We start from the raw sequence: 19,825 nt of genomic DNA, 5'->3' as shown, positions 1-19,825 counted from the left end.
CCAGGTTTCTAGGATCCTTCCCACAGATGTTTCCTACACGTGCCCCCAGCGAAAGAACCACTGGAAAATGGCCGAAGTAGGGTTATCAACCTGGCCAAATCCAGGTCCCCTCCTACCTTCGTGACCTCACAGGGAGCACTGCTCCACCCCTGGCTTGAGTTATGGACAATATCCCAACATGGAATATGGGCCATAACTTTGCCTGGGAGCGTCGTAGGCGGACGCCAACGCTCTCATTGTGACAGTTATGAATTTAGCCACAGAACGAGGGGACTCATGACCTGTCTGCCAGTTCCCCATTGGCTGATATCACGCCTGGGGCATTTCCCGATGTCCTGCTCCCATAAAAAGGGTGTGCCGGCATCGTCTGCATGCGGAGACACCATTTTTGTGGTTGCCATATTTATCGGAAATATGGCTTGCGAGATATGAACCATTTTTTACTGGAGTCGTTCTGTCTGGCTATTTCCATAGCCTTGCTAATGAGATACAACTCTTGTTACAGGGTGACGGCAGGGAGTCATCCTGTGTCCTTTGTTCCCACACCACCTCATCTCCATATCACAGGACATGGCCATGGAGGTGTAAGTGGAACACTGAGAACAAGAAGGGAGGGGGCACTGCCAGGGAGTGATGAGGGATTATGACTGGAGTCATAATTCATCTTCATATCCCGGGATTTGCCTCACAGACGGTTACGAGAATTCCCTGTTCTGACAGTGTTTTTGCCTTTCAGATCCAAGTCGGCCCAGTGATTGGGTCTGAGGTTACTTCCATGTATGTTGGCAGCGAGGAGAGCGGATCTTCGCCTCTTCGCCTTGGTGGTCGGTTCTTTGTTCCTGTTACAGTGAAAGTAATTGGAGAGGTTGCCGGGGCTTGGCTCAGCGGTGGGTTTATCGGAGGGGACCAAGATTGCGTGAGCTCTCTTTTTTACAATCGACTTGGTGATACACATAGGCTTCAAGTATCTGGTCCAAGGCCGTCTAGCTAGGCCTCTTACCCTTATCCGGTCAGAGAGGTACAAATTTCCCTGTTTTAGTGCAGAGTGTTACAACGATCCGGTCGAAGGTTACCCTCTGGCCCAGGGGGCTTGGAGCTATGGAAGAAGGTGATAAGGATCTCTCCTGGCGCATGGTCGATCGGGGCCTACCCAAGTTGTGCTGTTCATAAAGTGTTTGTATAAAAAAAAAAAAAAAAAAAAAAAAAAAAAAAAAAGGTTGGAGGTCTGGCACCGCCAGCTGGAAGGCAATATTTGGCTGTCCTTAAGCTCAGATGGGTACATCCCGAATGATGATGTTGTGGATATGGTGGTTGCGGAAATTCCTGGGACGGCTCAGGTATTTCAGTTTTTTGGGTGGGGTCGCAGCTTGCTGGCGCTGTGCTGCTCCTTGGCGGAAGGGGTAGGAAAAGTGGTGGTGAAATACCCGCGCCGGACGGCCGGATGGCGGTACATTTGCCTGAACCCCGTGATGTTGGCAAGTTAATGCCTGGTTAAAAGCTGCGACCAAATTTTATGCCAAAAGATGAGAGTGGTTTTTTCCCCATACCTCTCTCCAAAAATGGAAAATTCAAATAAAAGTAATTTAATTTATAAGAGAACGGTGTTGTGTCTTTCTAGGGGGGGAAAAATGGTGGTTGTTGGGTCCTGGCAGTCTGAGGGGCACTGCAGCCAGAAACTTGAGATGCTGCCCCCTGACTGCTGGCCCCTCTGCATGTTAAAATAGAGTTCTCCCCCCTGGAAAGACACTGACCTGCCGCCCCCGCCTCCTGTGGTGTGACTGGCCTAAGCCCCGCCTCCTGGATACATATCACTGTGCTGCCCAGCTTCCAGCCTCTCGGCTGCAGGACCCGGACCTGTTTCCCACCCTCCCTCCCTTTTGTTTTCCAAGTTTGTTGGAGTTTACTGTGTTTTAAGTCGCAGCAGCGGAAGGGGTAGGAAAAGTGGTGGTGAAATACCCGCGCCGGACGGCCGGATGGCGGTACATTTGCCTGAACCCCGTGATGTTGGCAAGTTAATGCCTGGTTAAAAGCTGCGACCAAATTTTATGCCAAAAGATGAGAGTGGTTTTTTCCCCATACCTCTCTCCAAAAATGGAAAATTCAAATAAAAGTAATTTAATTTATAAGAGAACGGTGTTGTGTCTTTCTAGGGGGGGAAAAATGGTGGTTGTTGGGTCCTGGCAGTCTGTGTCAATAGCTCTGCAATGTTTCCATATATCCAAGTAATTCTTAGACTGCTTCGTGTAACTAGTCAATTTAGGTCGATGTTTTGCGTTTATTTATGAAAATATCAGAAAATTGTCATAATTTAAAAATAAATAAATTACTATTTCCATCTTTTAATGTTCATCCCTTTATCCATATTGTCATACCACATAAAATAGTTAATAAATAACATTTACTTCATGTCCCTCTCACATCAAAACTGTTTGTTAAGTGTCCTTTATTGTGTTAGGCCTTCTTCACACGACCGTGATTCCGGTACACGTTGTGTCTGTTTCCACACTTCATGGAGACACGGATACATGCAGACCCATTAAAATCAATGGGTTTGCTTAGACGTCCATGTTTTGACATAGATCGTGTGTCTGTGTGGAGCACATGCATGTGCGTGTGATCCACACAATGACATGTACATTTTTGGCGGGCAGCACGGATGTCACACAGACCTCACACTGATGTGTTCCACGTGACATCAGTGTGACACTTTCCGGAGGAAATTAAATGGATTTTTATACTTATCTGTCTCCGGTGCGGCTGTTGATTATGGGTCCCGCTCATTATGATTCACAAATTTTCACTGCACAGAAGGCGGACCCAGAAGCAAGTGTGACAGCAGCGCCGGAGACAGGTAAGTCTACAGGTTCATGCTGTCCGTGTGCTATCCAGATGTTACATTGAAAGTAAACGAACAGCACACGGAGAACACACACAGGGACACATGGATGGCCATACGGACCTGCACAATGGACCATCACACATGTACGTTTAATGCACGGACGTGTGAAGGGGCCTTAGGCTGCTTTCACACCTCCGGTTTCTGCAATGCGGCACACTACGGCACTTTGCAGGAAAATCGCAACCGTTTTTTTTTGCTGCCGGTTGCGTTTTTTCTGCATAGACTTTAATTAGTACCGCATTGTGCCGCAAGGCCTTGCGTTCCATCCGGTTTTTGCCGCATGCGGCAGATTTAGCCGATGCGGCGGCCGGATGGAACGTTGCCTAGCACGTTTTTTCGTGCGGCAAAAAAAAACGCATTGCGCCGCATTCGGCCGATGCGGCGCATTTTTCAATGCATGCCTATGGCGGCCGGAAGCGGCGCGATGCGGCAAAAACCGCATCCGGCCGCCGCATGCGGTTTTTGCCACTGCGCATGCTCAGTAGCATGCCGCAAGCGGCAAAAACTGGACGGGCCGCATGGGAAAAACTTATGCAAAGGATGCGGTGTTTTCACCGCATCCGTTGCATAGCTTGCACAGCCGGATTGAGCCGCAGAGCTCAAGCCGGATGTGTGAAAGCAGCCTTAGGATGTTAAAAGGTTTAAAAAAAAATTATTTTTCATTTGCTACATTTTTCAAATTTACAAAACGTATTTTTTTATGGACCTATTCAGTTTTGAAATTACTTTAGGGGTCCTATATATTGGGAAAACCCCCATAAGTGAAACCATTTTAAAAAACGCACCTCTCAACATAGTCAAAACTGCTGTCAAGTACTTTAACTGTTCAAGTGCTTTTCAGGAATCTCTGCAAAGTGGAATGGCCGGAATGAACATTTTACTTCTTACCACTAAAAGGTGCATCTGAACAGGGCACTATAGCTGAGAGACTCCAAGGCCGTTAATTGGCCTTGGATTGCCATAGCAGCCATCAGGACCACACAGTCGCTATTTCAGGGTGCTGACGGGTTTAACACTAGAAGTCCCAGGAATTTCGAGCTCCATAGGGTTTCAATGGTAGAAATGTTGAATGACCCCTCTCTGGGACTTCTAGTGTTAAAGTGGGAGTGTCCATGCTCTATTAACCATGTAGATACCAATGTCACTATTCATAGCAGCTTCAAATGGGTTAAATGTGTACTGCGGCATTTTCACCTCTTGGGAGATGCTATTGTCTTATCTCAGGTCAGTAAAAAAGTGTATTGGTGGTCACTAAGGGATTAAACATTTCAGTTTGCATTTAACCCCTTTCAGATGATAAAGGGGGAAATTTGCCTTAAAATCACATTACACCTCTACAGTAGATTTGCTGTGGACTTGCATAAAACTAAGCTGAAATTTACAAACCTGATGTGAAGCAAGGTTCTGTTGAAAAGTAAAAATGTTTAGATAACATTAATTTCCATAAGAAAAAGAGGTTAAAAATAGTAAGAGATCAAATAAATGGAAATCAAAAAAGGAATTAACACCAACAGGAGGCAGAGGAAAAGAGGAACAAAAATGTAATTGTAGACATTTCTAATTATCCTGCAACGTAACAGTAAGATACAGAATTAGAATATCATCAAAAAGTTTTATTTATTTCAGTAATTCAATACAAAAAGGGAAACACATATATTATATAGTCATTACACACAGCGTGATCTATGTCAAGTGTATATTTCTCTTAATGTTCATGATTATGGCTTACAGCCAATGAAAACTCAAAAGTCATTATCTCAGAAAATTAGAATAATGACCACAAAACACCTGCAAAGGCTTCCTAAGCATTTAAAATGGTTCCTTAGGCTATGTGCGCACTTACCGGATTTTGCCGTGGATTTTCCGCGGATTTGCTGCATGTTTCGCTGCAGAAAATGTTCATAACATCTCTGCAGTGAATCACCAGCAAATCCTATGGAGAAAAAAAATCCTGTGCGCACTAGGCAGAATTTGACAGCTGCATGTTTTGCTGCGGAAATCCCGCAGCAAAAACAAGTGCATGTCACTTATTTTCCGCAGGTAGCTGCGGGTTTTCCCTAATCTAATGTAAAAATCACGCAGGGAACAGCTTGCGGAAAAACCGCACCAAATCCGCACCAATTCCGCACCAAATCCGCAACAAAACGCGACAATCCGCATGCGGATTTTGTTGCGGAATTTGGTGCGGATTTTTTCCGCAGGTGATAACATCTTTGTGAGCCTGCGGAATTTACGCAAGGAAATTTCATTTCCCAGTGCGCACATAGCCTAAGTCTGGTTCAGTAGGCTACACAATCATGGTGAAGACTGCTGACTTGACAAATGTCCAGAAGGCAGTCATTGACACACTCCACAAGGAGGGTAAGCCACAAAATGTCATTGCTAAAGAAGCTGGCTGTTCAGAGTGCTGTATCCAAGCATATTAATAGAAAGTTCGGTGGAAGGAAAAAGTGTGGAAGAAAAAGGTGCACAAGCAACTGGCATAACTGCAGCCTTGATAGGATTGTTAAGGAAAGGCCATTCACAAATTTAGTGGAGATTCAGAAGGAGTGGACTGCTGCTGGAGTCAGTGCGTCAAAAGCCATCACACACAGTTATGTATCCAGGACATGGACTACAACTATCGCATTCCTTGTGTCAAGCCACTCATAACCAATAGACAACACCAGAAGCGTCTTACCTGGGCCAAACTTTTTGATGATATTCTAATTTATTGAGATGCACTTGTATTCTTTCACTAGGAGAGACTGAGCTGCTCCTTAGATAAGATCTTGATGGTTTTTACATTTTCCTTTTTTCTGCCAGAAGCAATTTTACGTTCAAGTCCCGTAGTGTGACTAACAATAAAAAACAAATATTTACAAAACCAAGCATAGATTAAATATATACGGTAAAGGTTTCTCCTGGTACTAGATGTCACTTGTACTAGATTGTAATGCCATAACTGCAGGAATCTGGAGACCTGGACGGGACGGCCTCCTTGTCCTCGATACGTTGTTTGTGCTAATAAGGACTTTTTATTTCTTTATGCTCCAAAGTTCAGAGAGTGACATCTTTACAAAGCTATAATGAAGATTTAGTAGAATACAAAAGACAAGAAAATTAAAAAAAAATAGACTATTGACAACTTGTGATGATCTTTCAGTAATACAGCACTCTCCAATTCTGGATTATTTGCGAGTAGAAGGATTTTCTTTGCCAAATAATAGAAGATTCATAGGGAAGCATTACTTATTGTGACATTTCGGCTCATCCTGTGCCTTGATCTCACTGTCAGGATGAATTAAACAAATATTTATAAGCAAAATACAGGTCAATAAAAGGGTAACATTGTAATGCATAAATGACACCAATGTTCATATAATGTCACAATAAGTAATGCATCTCTAAGGGTATGTGACCACGATCAGAACTCACTGCATCCTGAATGCAGTGGGTCCTGACCTGCGGGGACGCGAGTCTCCTCCTCAGGAGAACAAAGGAAGCCGCAGCTGCTTTTACCCACAATCAGGGTTCAGTGCCCTGTGGTCTCTCGCTTGTGTTCTCCCTACTGAGGACGCATGCGAATCCGCAGAAAACAATTGACATGCTGCGGCTTTGAAAGCCACACCGGAGGTCAGTGTTTGCTGCGGAAAAAACAAGCACAGTAGGCACGGGATTTCTAGAAATCCCATCCACTATGCTTGTACTGTACAACGAAGCATTTTGGATGCAGCGAAAAAACGCTACATTCAAAACGCTGCAAACACTGATTGTGGTTGGGCACGCACCCTAAGAATCTTCTATTGTTATTGTCCTAACTCAGGATAGGCCCTGAATGTCTGATCGGGGGGAGGGGAGTGCAACACCCGGCACACCCGCCAATCAGCTGTTACCGGTGCTGGCGTCATTCAAATCAATACAGTTCCCAGCCGCAGCCACCATACCATTGAGAGAGCAGCCGTGCTCTGCAGCTCAATTACTGAGCAGTTTCGGCTGACAGTAGTACGGGGAACAGCTGATCGGTAAGGCCTAAGCCACACGGCATGAAAATCAGTGCAAGTGAAGTGCGATTTAAAAAAAAAAAAAATCGCATTCCACTCAGACCAATATTAGCCAATGTGACCAGCACCCATTTGCAATTATTTTATCAGCCCTAATCGGACCGAGAAAACAATCGCAGCATGCTGTGACTGTAATGCGATCCCTATTTCTCTCGCACTTATTCAAGTCTATGGGGCGAGAGAAAAACCACACTGCATTCGCAGTACACCGGTGTATCGCGAGTGCAGTGCGAGAATGGCAATAGCTGGCAACGGAGGAGAGAGGGAGATAAATCCCTCCCGCCCCTCCGCAGCGCCGGTCTGCCCGTCTTCAGTGCCAACTCGCCTCCCACAGCTGACACTCGTATGACACTCGGCTCTGCTGTACTGCCAGTGTGAGCCGAGTGTCATGCAAGGGGATCGCAGTAATCCCTGTGTGGCCCCAGCCTTATAGTTTGGGTTGGCAAAGTAGTCAGACCCATCTATTCTGACTACCGCGAGTGCAGTGCGAAAATGGCAATAGCCGGCTACGGAGGAGAGAGAGAGAGATAAATCTTTCCCTCCGCTCCTCCGCACTGGCCCACCTGTAGCTGAGGTCCGCTCGCATGATCAGACCTCAGTCGCAGGGACATTCAAATGACACTCGGCTCTGCTGTACTGCCAGCGTGAGCTGAGTGTCATGTGAGGGGATCGCAGTAATCCCCATGTGGCCTCGGCCTAAGGGTGACCCCCATCGATCAGACATTGATGACATTAATGGCTCCTCCGCAGCCTCCAGACTTAGTGCTGACCTCATTATAAACATATTGTCAACTTATGTCATACATTTACTGCAAAATGCATCAGCTCATTTATGCCAATGGCATAAAGATACTCTGAGACAAAATAAAGATGTAGATAAAATAAATGGTGCAGATAAAAGATAGATTAACCAGCGAATTACATTTTTGTGAAAACAAATCAATATATTTTAGCCGGTGTTAGTAGTTTATACTAAAGGAGATGGTTGGCAGTAATATACGTATAAAACTGTTTAGGATTTAAAACTTAACGAGTCCAGTAATGATGTAATGTGTCTTTTATTAGTGTATCTATCAGTTATTTTAATTTTTTTATGTTCTATATGTTCTACTTCTGTTCAGGACCAGTAAATCAATATGGGGGTCTTTGTACTGAGATTGCCACGGATTGTTCAAAACATTAAGAAGCTTATAGCCCAGCAAGCAGAAGCGCTCAGCTCCTCCACGAGCATGTGCACAGAGCGACGTACAGGAGCAAGATGGAGTCTATGGGTCGGCACACCGCACGATGCACGCACTTATACAGGTGAGGAACCTTTTTTGGCTGCTGAGCAACACATTTTTGAGCAGTTTTCCCACCAATCTGCAGCAGATGTAAGGATGTAGAACATATAAAAAAACCTAAATTAAATTTACACTTTAATTAGTTTATTTTCTATATGTAAATCCTTACACCTTAATTTGTCTTTTGACTATAAACAAATGGCATTTTGGGGCTTATAAACCCATTAATCACAAAAATAAAGGAATGTCAGCTCCCTCAAGCCCGATGTCCCTTTCACTGATCTTAGTAATACCTGTTTCTATAAGTTCAAGTATACGATGACTTCTCTATTAAAATCAATGGACTGTAAAGTGTATGCGTCTCTCTGACCCTGACCGGGCATTGCCAGATTTGGTTGGATAGACTTTAATATTACACACAAAATGTGTGACGTCCATTTCAATTTCCCATCAGGCATGACGTTAAACCTCATAATCACATTGACTGTACTGTAATTTGCTGTTACTTGTATACGTGCACACTACAGACTGAAGCCATTGTATTCCATGAGCATTTTCTGGATAAAAGATTAGCGTGGCTTGTAAATAGGTGGGTTTAGTAGAAATGTTTTCACAGACAGAGCCTGCTATTGGCATTGTATGTCCATAGTTTTCTCTTACATATGTCACTTAAATGGTATTAAAAGCCATGGATCGCTAATAGAGGCTCATTGTATAAGATGTATAAGGCTATGTGCGCACGTTGCGTACTAGCCCTGCAGATATTTCTGCAGCGATCTGAAGAGCACATGTGCGCTTTAGATCGCTGCAGAAATGTCCGTAGTGAGCGCCGATTCCATGCGCTCTGCCTGCAGCTCCTGCCATAGACAGAGCAGGAGCTGCCGGCAAAGCGCAGGAAAGAAGTGACATGTCACTTCTTTTTGCGCAGCGCTTCGGCAGTAGCCGAAGCGCTGCGCTCTTAGACGCCACGTGCGCACGGCCCCTGCACAATCTCCATAGATTGTGCAGGGGACGCAGGACGCATGCAGTTACGCTGCGCTACAAAGCGCAGCGTAACTGCATGTTTTTACGCAACGTGCGCACATAGCATAAGACTGTTTTTCATCATAGTGCTGGATCTTTCATAAATTTTGATCCTATTTTTACTTTATATTATACTTCCTTGACATATGCATTTGTTTGCTGTATGCACTGATGTGAACAGTCTCATTTTGATCGATGGTTGAGATACAGATCACTTTAAAGGCCCCGTCACACTAAGCAACATCGCTAGCAACATCGCTGGTAACGAACAACTTTTGTGACGTTGCTAGCGATGTTGCTGTGTGTGACATCCAGCAACAACCTGGCCCCTGCTGTGAGGTCGTTGGTTGTTGCTGAATGTCCTGGGCCATTTTTTAGTTGTTGCTGTCCCGCTGTGAAGCACAGATCGCTGTGTGTGACAGCGAGACAGCAACAACTAATGTGCAGTGAGCAGGAGCCGGCTTCTGCTGAGGCTGGTAACCAATGTAAACATCGGGTAACCAAGAAGCCCTGTCCTTGGTTACCCGATATTTACCTTTGATACCAGCCTCCTCCGCTCTCACTGTCAGTGCCGGCTCCTGCTCTGTGCACATGTAGCTGCAGCACACATCAGGTAATTAACCCGATGTGTGCTGTAACTAGGAGAGCAAGGAGCCAGCGCTAAGCATTGTGCGCTGCTCCCTGCTCTGTGCACATTTAGCTGCAGCACACATCGGGTTAATTAACCTGATGTGTGCTGTAACTAGGAGACTGGGGGCTGGTCACTGGTTGCTGGTGAGCTCACCAGCAACTCGTGTAGCCACGCTCCAGCGATCCCTGCCAGGTCAGGTTGCTGGTGGGATCGCTGGAGCGTCGCAGTGTGACAGCTCACCAGCAACCTCCTAGCAACTTACCAGCGATCCCTATCGTTGTTGGGATCGCTGGTAAGTTGCTTAGTGTGACTGGACCTTTACACTGTGCATTGCTTGGTTTGATGAGTCTTTTAGGCTACTTTCACACTTGCGTTGAACAGCATCCATCACGATGCGTTGTGTAACGCATGTGACGGATGCCTTGCAAAGTGTGATAATAAAGGCCACGGACTACAGTGAAATAACGCGTTGCGTTAAGTTTTCTTTTGCTGAGAGAGAGCCTTTATCATCACGGACACATCCCGACACTACAGCCCTCATCTTCACCGCACACATCCTGACACTACAGCCCTCATCTTCACCACACACATCCCGACACTACAGCCCTCATCTTCACCGCACACATCCCGCCACTACAGCCCTCTTCTTCAACGCACACATCCCGACACTACAGCTCTCATCTTCACCGTACACATCCCGACACTACAGCCCTCTTCTTCACCGCACACATCCCGACTCTACAGCCCTCATCTTCACCACACACATCCCGACACTACAGCCCTCATCTTCACCACACATATCCCGACACTACAGCCCTCATCTTCACCGCACACATCCCGACATTACCGCCCACATCATCACCGCACACATCCCGACACTACCACCCACATCATCACTGCACACATCCCGACACTACAGCCCTCATGTTCACCGCACACATCCCAACACTACCGCCCACATCATCACCGCACATACCCCGGCACTACCGCCCTCATCTTCACCGCACACATCCCGACATTACCGCCCACATCATCACCACACACACCCCGGCACTACCGCCCTCATCTTCACCTCACACATCCCGACACTACCGCCCACATCATCACTGCACACACCCCGGCACTACCGCCTACATCACCGCACACACGCACGCACTATTGCACTCATCATCACCGCACACACACCGGCACTACCTCACCCATCATCACCGCACACGCAGGCACTACTGCACCCATCCTCACCGCACACACGCATGCACTACCACACCGATCATCACCGCACACGCAGGCACTACCACACTCATCATCACTGCACACACACAGGCATTACCTCAGTGACGTCCCCGCTGACAGCGCCATTCACTTCAGTTGCTATGTGGAGCTCACAGGAGCAGCGGTGTTCTACTGCCGCTCCTGTGAGCTTCATGTAGCAGAGCTGGATGCGTCGCGGGACCTCGAGTGGATTACATCGGACCTGGAGCGGTATTTGGGGATTTTCGTTTAATATTTCTTTATTGTTTTCAAGAAAAATTATATAACAAAGCATGAATATAGATAATTTTGTAGTGCCCGGTTTTACAGAATATGGAAAAGTTGCAGTTTGGTCTGGGCATTTAAATCTTATATAGCATATACTACAGTGAACTTTATCGTAGGTCTTACAAGAAAAATTCTTCATAACATCCTTAATGACATCTTATCCCAAGTATATATCAATCGTTTATCTTTTGTTCTATTTAATATGTAGATGCCAATATCATTCTGTATAATCTTGCCATATATTTCAACAAGTAAACCTATGTACACTAATTAGATAAGCAAGAGAAGGAAAAGAGGGGAAAGAAAGAAAAGCAAGGGATGAAAGGAGAAGAAGAGGGAGAAAGAGAAGAGAAAGAAGGAAAACATGAGAAAGAGAGAAGGGGAGATTCTGTAGGGTTCTGTAACGTCGCACCACACCACCCTCCCATCAGGAGGGCCACTTCGCCCCGCCAAACATCAGTGTGGCAGCGTGCCCGTATGTAACCAGGATTGGAATTGTTGTGTTTCTCTGAATTGAAGCCACGGATACCAGGTGGAAAAGCATAGTGAGTCTCTCCCTTCATCAAATGCTCTTATCTCTTCCAAACGTCTCAGGGCATCCATAGCCCCCACCCAGTCTGCTCTTCTCAATGTATAGGTGGACCTCCAATGTTTCGGTATGATCTGTCTCATTGAGATCATGAAGTATGAGAGCAGACCTCTCTTCGCCTTAGAGATTGCCCCCCCGTACATTGAGAAGAGTGCCACTTCCGGCGTGGGTGTCACTCCCACTTGATGTAAATGATTATAGAGAGCAAAGGCGTCTTCCCATAATCCCTGGATCCCTGGACAAGACCACCAAACATGTAGCATTGTGCCCACAGAGGACTGACACCTCCAGCAAGTGTCTGAGACCTCCGGAAACATTCGGTATTTGGGATTTTAATAAAGTGGTGAAAGAGGGTGTTTTTTTTGTTTTTATTCTAAATAAAGTATTTTTTCGGGTGTATGTGTTTATTTACCTTCACTTACAGGTTAATCATGGAATGTGTCTCATAGACGCCTGCCATGATTAACCTAGGACTTAGTGGCAGCTATGGGCTGCTGCCATTAACTCCTTATTACCTCGATTGCCACCGCACCAGGGCAATTCGGGATGAGCCAGGTAGAGTCCCGGGATTGTCGCATCTAATGGATGTGGCAATTCCGGGCGGCTGCTGGCTGATATTTTTAGGCTGGGGGGCTCCCCATAACGTGGGGCTCCCCATCCTGAGAATACCAGCCTTCAGCAGTGTGGTTTTACCTTGGCTGGTATCAAAATTGGGGGGGACCACACGCCGATTATTTTTAATTTATTTATTTATTTATTGTACTGCACGATATAGACCCGCCCACCGGCGGCTGTGATTGGTTGCAGTGAGACAGCTGTCACTCAGCGTGGGGGCGGGTCTGACTGCAACCAATCATAGGTGCCGCTGGGCAGGGGAAGCAGTAAATACTAGATGGAATAATGAGTAGCCGGCTTTTTCAAAAGAGGAAATGCCGCCGGAGCTTTGTGACAACTGTGCAGCGTCGCGCCCGTGATTGGTGAGTATGAGAGAGGGGGGGAGAGAGACCAGGAGTGATTTTAAACGATTTCGATCGTTCTGCTGGACATGCTGAGCATGCGTATTAGAACGTGACGAAATCCGTCAGTGGATTCCGCCGCTCAGTGCATAGCGGCGGAAACCGCCACCATAGACAATCATTAGACACCGTGGCAGATTCCAACGGAATCCGTCAAGGTGCCCTATTTTATCGACACAAAAAACACTACATGCAGCGTTCCTTCCGCCCGACGCAGCATCAAAATAACGACGCTGCGTCATGCAGCGGATGCAACGCAAGGCCATCTGTTGCTATCCATAGCTAATAGAAGTCTATGAGGAATATAACAGTTTCCTGCAATGGTTACCGTAATTCCTCAAGGCTGCGGATAGCAACGGAAGCTGTCCAGCGCAAGTGTGAAAGTAGCCTTAGGCACAGCTCTTACATTGTGTTATAGCCCTGAATGGAACTGTAGCTCTTTTTTATTTAATGGGAGAGAGCTGCAGTACCATTCATAGCCACAAAACAATGTATGAAGCTGTGCCAGTGCTGGTGCACAGCAGCCTTTTTAATCAGCTGACTGGGTACTGGGAGTCAGACCCTCAGCAATTTAATATTGATTATACATTCTTGAGATAGGTCCTGAAAGTCTAGGAAACTATTAAAGGGGTTGTCCAGTCTAAAACGACAAGTGTGCAGTCGCTTTGTCTGATTGCAGACTTTTGAATCCTCACATCATGCGCTGCGCATTGCGAGGATTCTCCGGTGTCAGTATGGAAAATGGCGGTCACGTGACCACCCGCATGCGCTATACATACTCCCAACCAGAATCCGACTAGACCATTTCCGGCCTTGTGCAATACACTTGCATTGACTGTGCTGGAAACGGTCTAGTCAGATTCTGGACAGAAGTATGTATATCGCGTACATGCAGTTACGTGACTGATATTCTTGGCGCTGACACCGAAGAATCCTCGCAGTGCGCAGTGCACACTGTCGTTTTAGACTGGACAACCCCTTTAAGGCCGGATATACCTATAGATATTCGTCAGCTAACAAGCAGATTCTAAATGGGATATCACTTCATTGGTATATCTGTCTAGTGTGTAATATGGATGTTATTAGATTTTTTGCTATTATTTTTTTTTTCAATAAAAGCAAGTCCTTTCTATTACCAGATAAAAAACTTGCTATAATGTGTCTAGAATAAATATAAAACTGATGACTCGGCTTTGGCCTTGCTGTGTGACTCGGTTCTGCTGCCCACAAGTCATGGTATTTGCCAGCTGAGTAAAACAACTATTCTGTCTTTTGTTCTCTGGTAACATGTGCCTTCTTGATCTGTGGAATTAGTCCTTGCTTCCTTTTTCGGTCAATATCCTGCTAAAAGCAAAGAAGCTGCACGCTGAGGCTAGTTGTCCCTGTCTGTGGTAGTCAGTATAGTTATATAGTAAATTGTAAGGCTATGTGCGCACTCTGCGTTTTTTGCCTCGTTTTTGCGCGTTTTTTGAGTGCGTTTTTGCTCTAAAAACTGCATGAATCTCTGTTACACCTCGTGGCTCTCCTGTGGCAAGGAATGAGGCAGTCTCCTTGCCTGCCACGAGCGCTCCTCCTCAGCAGCGCCGAAGGTCTGCCAGACTGCGCAGAGTGCAGGAGAAACCTCCTCAGAGAGGCAGCACAAGGGTGACACCTAGTGGTACTCCTGTTGCAAGAAATGAGGCGGTCTCCCATTCCTTGCCTGCCGCAGCTCCTCCTGCTCAGCAGCCCCGAAGGTCTGTGAGGTTGCGCAATGTGCAGAGGTTTTCTGCTCAGGGAAGCAGTGAGACTCCCATTATCTCTACACATTGTGAGACCGAGGATCCCGCCTCTATTTCCCAGAGGCAGGAGGGTGAGCATGTGCAATGCTTGGTGGGTCCTGATTCGCCCACTCACGTCACACGGCTTGATGACGAGGCTGGTGACGTGGTGAATCCTGACTGGCCAGGCTGGGATGTCGTGGATCCTGATTGGGTCAAGTCCGTCATCTCCGCCTCGCGCCCGCCCTTGGCTGGAGCGACACCTCCTTAAAAGCTCCTCCTGCCATCATGGCGGCGCGCGACCGTCCTTCTATGTTTGGATGTCTGGCAGCGTGCTGCCACGCCACTGCTCAGGCATTATCCTCTTCCGTGGGCTTGGCCCTTGCTGCTTAGGCAGCACCTGGTTTGCAGGCCGTGTCCCTGCCTTGCTGCTCCGGCAGTAGCTCCTTCGACAGGCCGTGTTCCTGTTCCAGGTGAGCTCCTCGAGTCTCCACCGGACTCACCTGGTTATTGAAAGCACACGTGCGTGGGCACCTCTGTGCTACCCTCGTGCCATATTCTCGTGATTTCCACTGGCACACGTGCGTGGGCACCTCTGTGCTTCCCCGTGCAACAGGTACACCGAGCCGTGTGATCCCTGCCATACAACCCTCACGGGTTAGGGCAGACCGGTGTACGTAGATCGTCTGTGACATTCCAGACGATCGCTAGCAGCAACCCGCTCACTCTTCACCCACCATAGCGGCGGTCCCTTACACCGCACAGTGGACCTTGACCGGCGGAAGCTGTCCATTCCCCATCTTGGCACGCTTCCCCGGGTCCCCCTCGTAACAAATCTCCTTCCCCAGCAAAGTCTATGAGATTTCATTTTTGCTGTCCGCACATTGCAGTTTTTGTTTTTTGCTGCGCTTTTGTGGTGACCACAAAGATGCAACATGTCAATTCTTTTTGCGTTTTTCCCTGCGTTCTTCACCCATTGATTTAGGCTACTTTCACACTTGCGTTGGACGGCTTTCGTTCCTATCCACAGCCTTGAGGAATTACGGTAACCGTTGCAAGAAACCGTTATATTCCTCATAGACTTCTATTAGCTACGGATAGCAACGGATGGTCTTGCATTGCATCCGCCCCACGGCGCATCAGTTGTTTTGACGCTGATCATCAGTGACAGTCGGGCGGATGGAACGCTGCATGTAGCGTTTTTCTGCACTTGGCGGAGTGTCAAAAAAACGCAACCTGCAGGATTCCGTCGGCGTCCGTTGTTTTTATAATAGACGCCTATGGTGGCGGATTCCGTTAGAATCTCTCATTTTGACGGATTCCGTTAACGCATCCGTCTTTACACAACTGCGCATGCTCAGATGTGTAAAGTCAAGGAAAAAAAAACTAAAACGGATTGCGTTATTTTGTACGATCCGTAGCATCCGTTGTGCCACTATATGCAACGTATCTGTTGCATGCGTCACACAACGCAATGCTACGGATCCCGTCCAACGCAAGTGTGAAACTAGCCTAAAATGGAAAAAAATGCAGCAAAATGCAGCAAAAAATGCACAAAAACAAATGTGGTTTTTTTATGCGTTTTTGCCACGTGTGCGTTTTTGTGCGTTTTTTGGGCCAAAAACGCTGCATCTTTGTGGTCACAAAAAATGCAGCTTGTGCACATAGCTTAATAGTACATAGCACTGTACATATAGAAAATCTCTGAGCACGGCATATTGAGTCATATACTGAGTCCAGGATTATAGTTTGGGTTGGCAAAATGTAAAGTAGTCAGATCCATCTATTCTTCATTACAGATACACTAGTAACTTGGTTTTACATACATTTGATGGTGAAACAAGCAGTACGGCCATTTCTTCAAAATGCCCCAGGAGCCATTTTTCAACATGACAATGCTAGACCGCAGGTAGCTTGTGTTAGGCTAGGGCCCCACTTTGCGTTTCCACCTGCGTTTTTGGTGCTTTTTAGTATCGTTTTGAGAAGCACCTTTTTCATGCCAAAAGGCATGCGTTTTGATTTCCCAGCAAAGTCTATGGAAAATGGGGATTTCTAGACCCCAGTTTGCGTTTTAAAATGCTGCGTTTAATTTGCATATTTTGTGGCAAAAAACATGCGTTCAAAGAAGCAGCATGTCAATTGTTTTTGCCATTTTGGGTGCGTTTTGCTAACATTGCAGTAAATGAGAAATGGCAAAAACCAAGATTCCAGCAAATTCCTGCGTTTTGCCTGCTTTTCCAGTGCAGAAAATATGCATTTTGGACTTCAAAAAAATGATTTCATATGTCCCTTTACACACACACATAGTCCGACAATTAAAAATAAGAATTTTAATAAATTATTGCTATTTTTCCATTAAATATCATATTACCGCTATAATTTCATTAAATTAATCTATTTTCATTATTTTTCACAAAAATATAGTTGTTTCTTTTTTTCCAATTTTTTCATTGAGTTTGACTATTTAAACTTTATTTAGCAGTATCATGATGTTCAAAACGCATCTATCAAAACGCAGGTGGAAAAGCAGGTAAAAAGCGCTGAAAACACATCTTAAACGCGGTAAATACGCATGCGTTTTCAGCGCTAAATTTCTGAAAAAGGCAACTTTGGTCAAATCAATTAAGCCCAAAACGTGCGTTTAGAACTGCAAGTAGAAAAACGCAAAGTGGGGCCCTAGCCTTAATGCGAGGCCTAAACATGCTACCAGGTCCTGCAGTGTAGCCAGACTTGTCTGCACATCTAGGATGTCATTGGTTGCCAATTACATAGATAGCTGCCAGCTGCAGATATTGATGATATTTTTGCTGAAGTTAAATCAGATTGGCAGAAAAGTCCCCAGACAAACATTAATATCGTGCCATTTATACTTGATACTGATTAAGTCAAAATGGTTGAAAAATATGATTTCCATCGTTTTATTGTTTGCATTTCATTAACATGTCTATTAATCCTGTGATTTCCATAATTCCCTGACATTTCCTTCTAGGTGTTACAATTTCAATATTAAGGCGTATGAGTGTGTGTATATAAAGTAGATCTCAAAATTAAGTACACCCCTCATATTTTTTAAAAAATATTTTATTATATCTTTTCACGGGACAACACTGAAGATATGACACTTTCATTGAATGTAATGTTGTCAGTGTACAGCTTGTATATCTGATGTGCCCTCTAAATAAAACCTTTGTTGTCAGCGGTTTAGCCATTGATGTCTGGCAATAACATTGAGTACATCCCTAAGTGAAAATGGCCAAATTATGCCCAAAGTGTCAATATTTTGTGTGGCCACTGTTTTTTCAACCATTGCCTGGAATTCACTAGAACTTCACAGGTTACCACTGAAATCCTCTTCCACTCCTGCATTATGACATCATGGAGCTGTTGGGTGTTAAAGACTTTGCGCTCCTCCACTTTATGCTTGAGGATGCCCCACAGACACTCACTAGAGTTTAGGTCTGGAGACATGCCTGGCTAATCCAGCACCTTTACCCTCAGTACCCTCAGTACCCTCAGTGGTCATCTAGGAGGCATGCTTGGGCTAGCGGTCCAGTTTCCAAAGTGAGGGAATCATACTCTGATTCAGTATGTCACAGTACATGTTGGCATTTATAGTTCCCTCAATGAATTGTAGCTCCCCACAGCCAGCAGCACTTATACATCCATAAACCGTGATACTCCCACCACGATGTTTAACTGTAGGCAAGACACACTTGTCTTTGTACTCCTCACCTGGTTGTCACCAGATGGGCTTGACACCATCTGAACCAAAGTTTATCTTGGTTCTCTCTTCCGACCACAGGAGGTTGGTCCAGTAATCCATTTGCAAGTTTTCTTGTGCATCATTTTTAGAAGTGGCTTCTTTCTGGGTTGACAATCATGCAGACCACTTTGATACAGTGTGCAGCATATGGTCTGAGCCCTGACAAGTTGACCCCCTCCGCTTTGACCTCTGCAGCAATACTGGCAGCACTCATACCTCTACTTTGAAAAGACAACCTCTGGATATGACCCAGAGTACTCAACCTCTTTGGTTGACTATGGCGAGTCCTGCTCTGAGTGGAACCTGTATTATTAAACCATTGTATGGTCTTGGCCACCGTGCTGCAGCTCAGTTTTAGGCTGTGTGCGCACTTTGCTTTTTTACCTGCTTTTCCGCTGCTTTTTCAACTGCAGCGTTTTAATGCCAAAATGCATGCTTTTTGCTTTTCAAGCAAAGTCTATGGGAATTTGGGATTTCTTGTGCGCACTATGCTGTTCAAAACGTTGCATTTTTGTGGCAGAAATTTGGCCAAAAACTCTGCTTTTAGGCTATGTCCGCACTTTGCGTTGAGGTACTTGCAGTTCAAAACGCAAATGGCAAAAACAATTGACATGTTGCTTCTTTAAAAAGCAGAGTTTTTGCCCAAATTTCTGCAACAAAAATGCAGCATTTTGAACAGCATAGTGTGCACAAGAAATCCCAAATTCCCATAGACTAAGCTTGAAAAGCAGAACGCATCCATTTTGGCATTAAAACGCTGCAGTTGAAAAAGCAGATGAAAAGCAGGTAAAAAAGCAAAGTGCGCACATAGCCTTAGTGTTGGTAATCTTCTTGTAGCCTAGTCCATCTTTATGTAGAACAACAATTCTTTTTTTTCAGATCCCCAGATAATTCTTTGCCATGAGGTGCCATGTTGAACTTCCAGTGACTAGTATGAGAAAATATGTGAGCGATAACACTAAATGTAACAAACCTTCTCCCCATTCACACCTGAGACCTTGTAACATTAATGAGTCACATGACATCAAGGAGGGAAAATGGCTAATTAGGCACAATTTGGCCATTTTCACTTAGGGGTGTACTCACTTGTTTGCCAGCGGTTAGACAGTAATGGCTGTGTGGTGTGGTGAGTTATTTATAGGGCACCAAATTTACACTGGTAAACAAGCTGTACACAGACTGCTTTACATTGTATCAAGGTATCATATTGTCACTATTGTCCCATGAAAACATAAAAGATTTCAAATAAATTGAGGGGTGTACTCACCGTGTGTGTGTGTGT

At 45.5% G+C, this 19,825-nt stretch overlaps 1 long non-coding RNA gene across 1 annotated transcript in view; it reads left to right on the top strand.

Moving 5' to 3' along the window:
- Positions 1-19,825, top strand: part of LOC142290460 (uncharacterized) — a 102,612-nt gene that overhangs the window by 11,475 nt on the left and 71,312 nt on the right. The window contains exon 2 of the long non-coding RNA XR_012750314.1: positions 8,064-8,247. This is a non-coding gene — a long non-coding RNA (uncharacterized LOC142290460). The remainder of the gene's footprint in view (positions 1-8,063; positions 8,248-19,825) is intronic.

This window comes from Anomaloglossus baeobatrachus, chromosome 2, assembly GCF_048569485.1.
Source record: "Anomaloglossus baeobatrachus isolate aAnoBae1 chromosome 2, aAnoBae1.hap1, whole genome shotgun sequence".
NCBI classification, from domain to species: domain Eukaryota; kingdom Metazoa; phylum Chordata; class Amphibia; order Anura; family Aromobatidae; genus Anomaloglossus; species Anomaloglossus baeobatrachus.
Note: the sequence above shows the minus strand (reverse complement) of the source record. Positions and strands in the feature narration are given on the sequence as shown.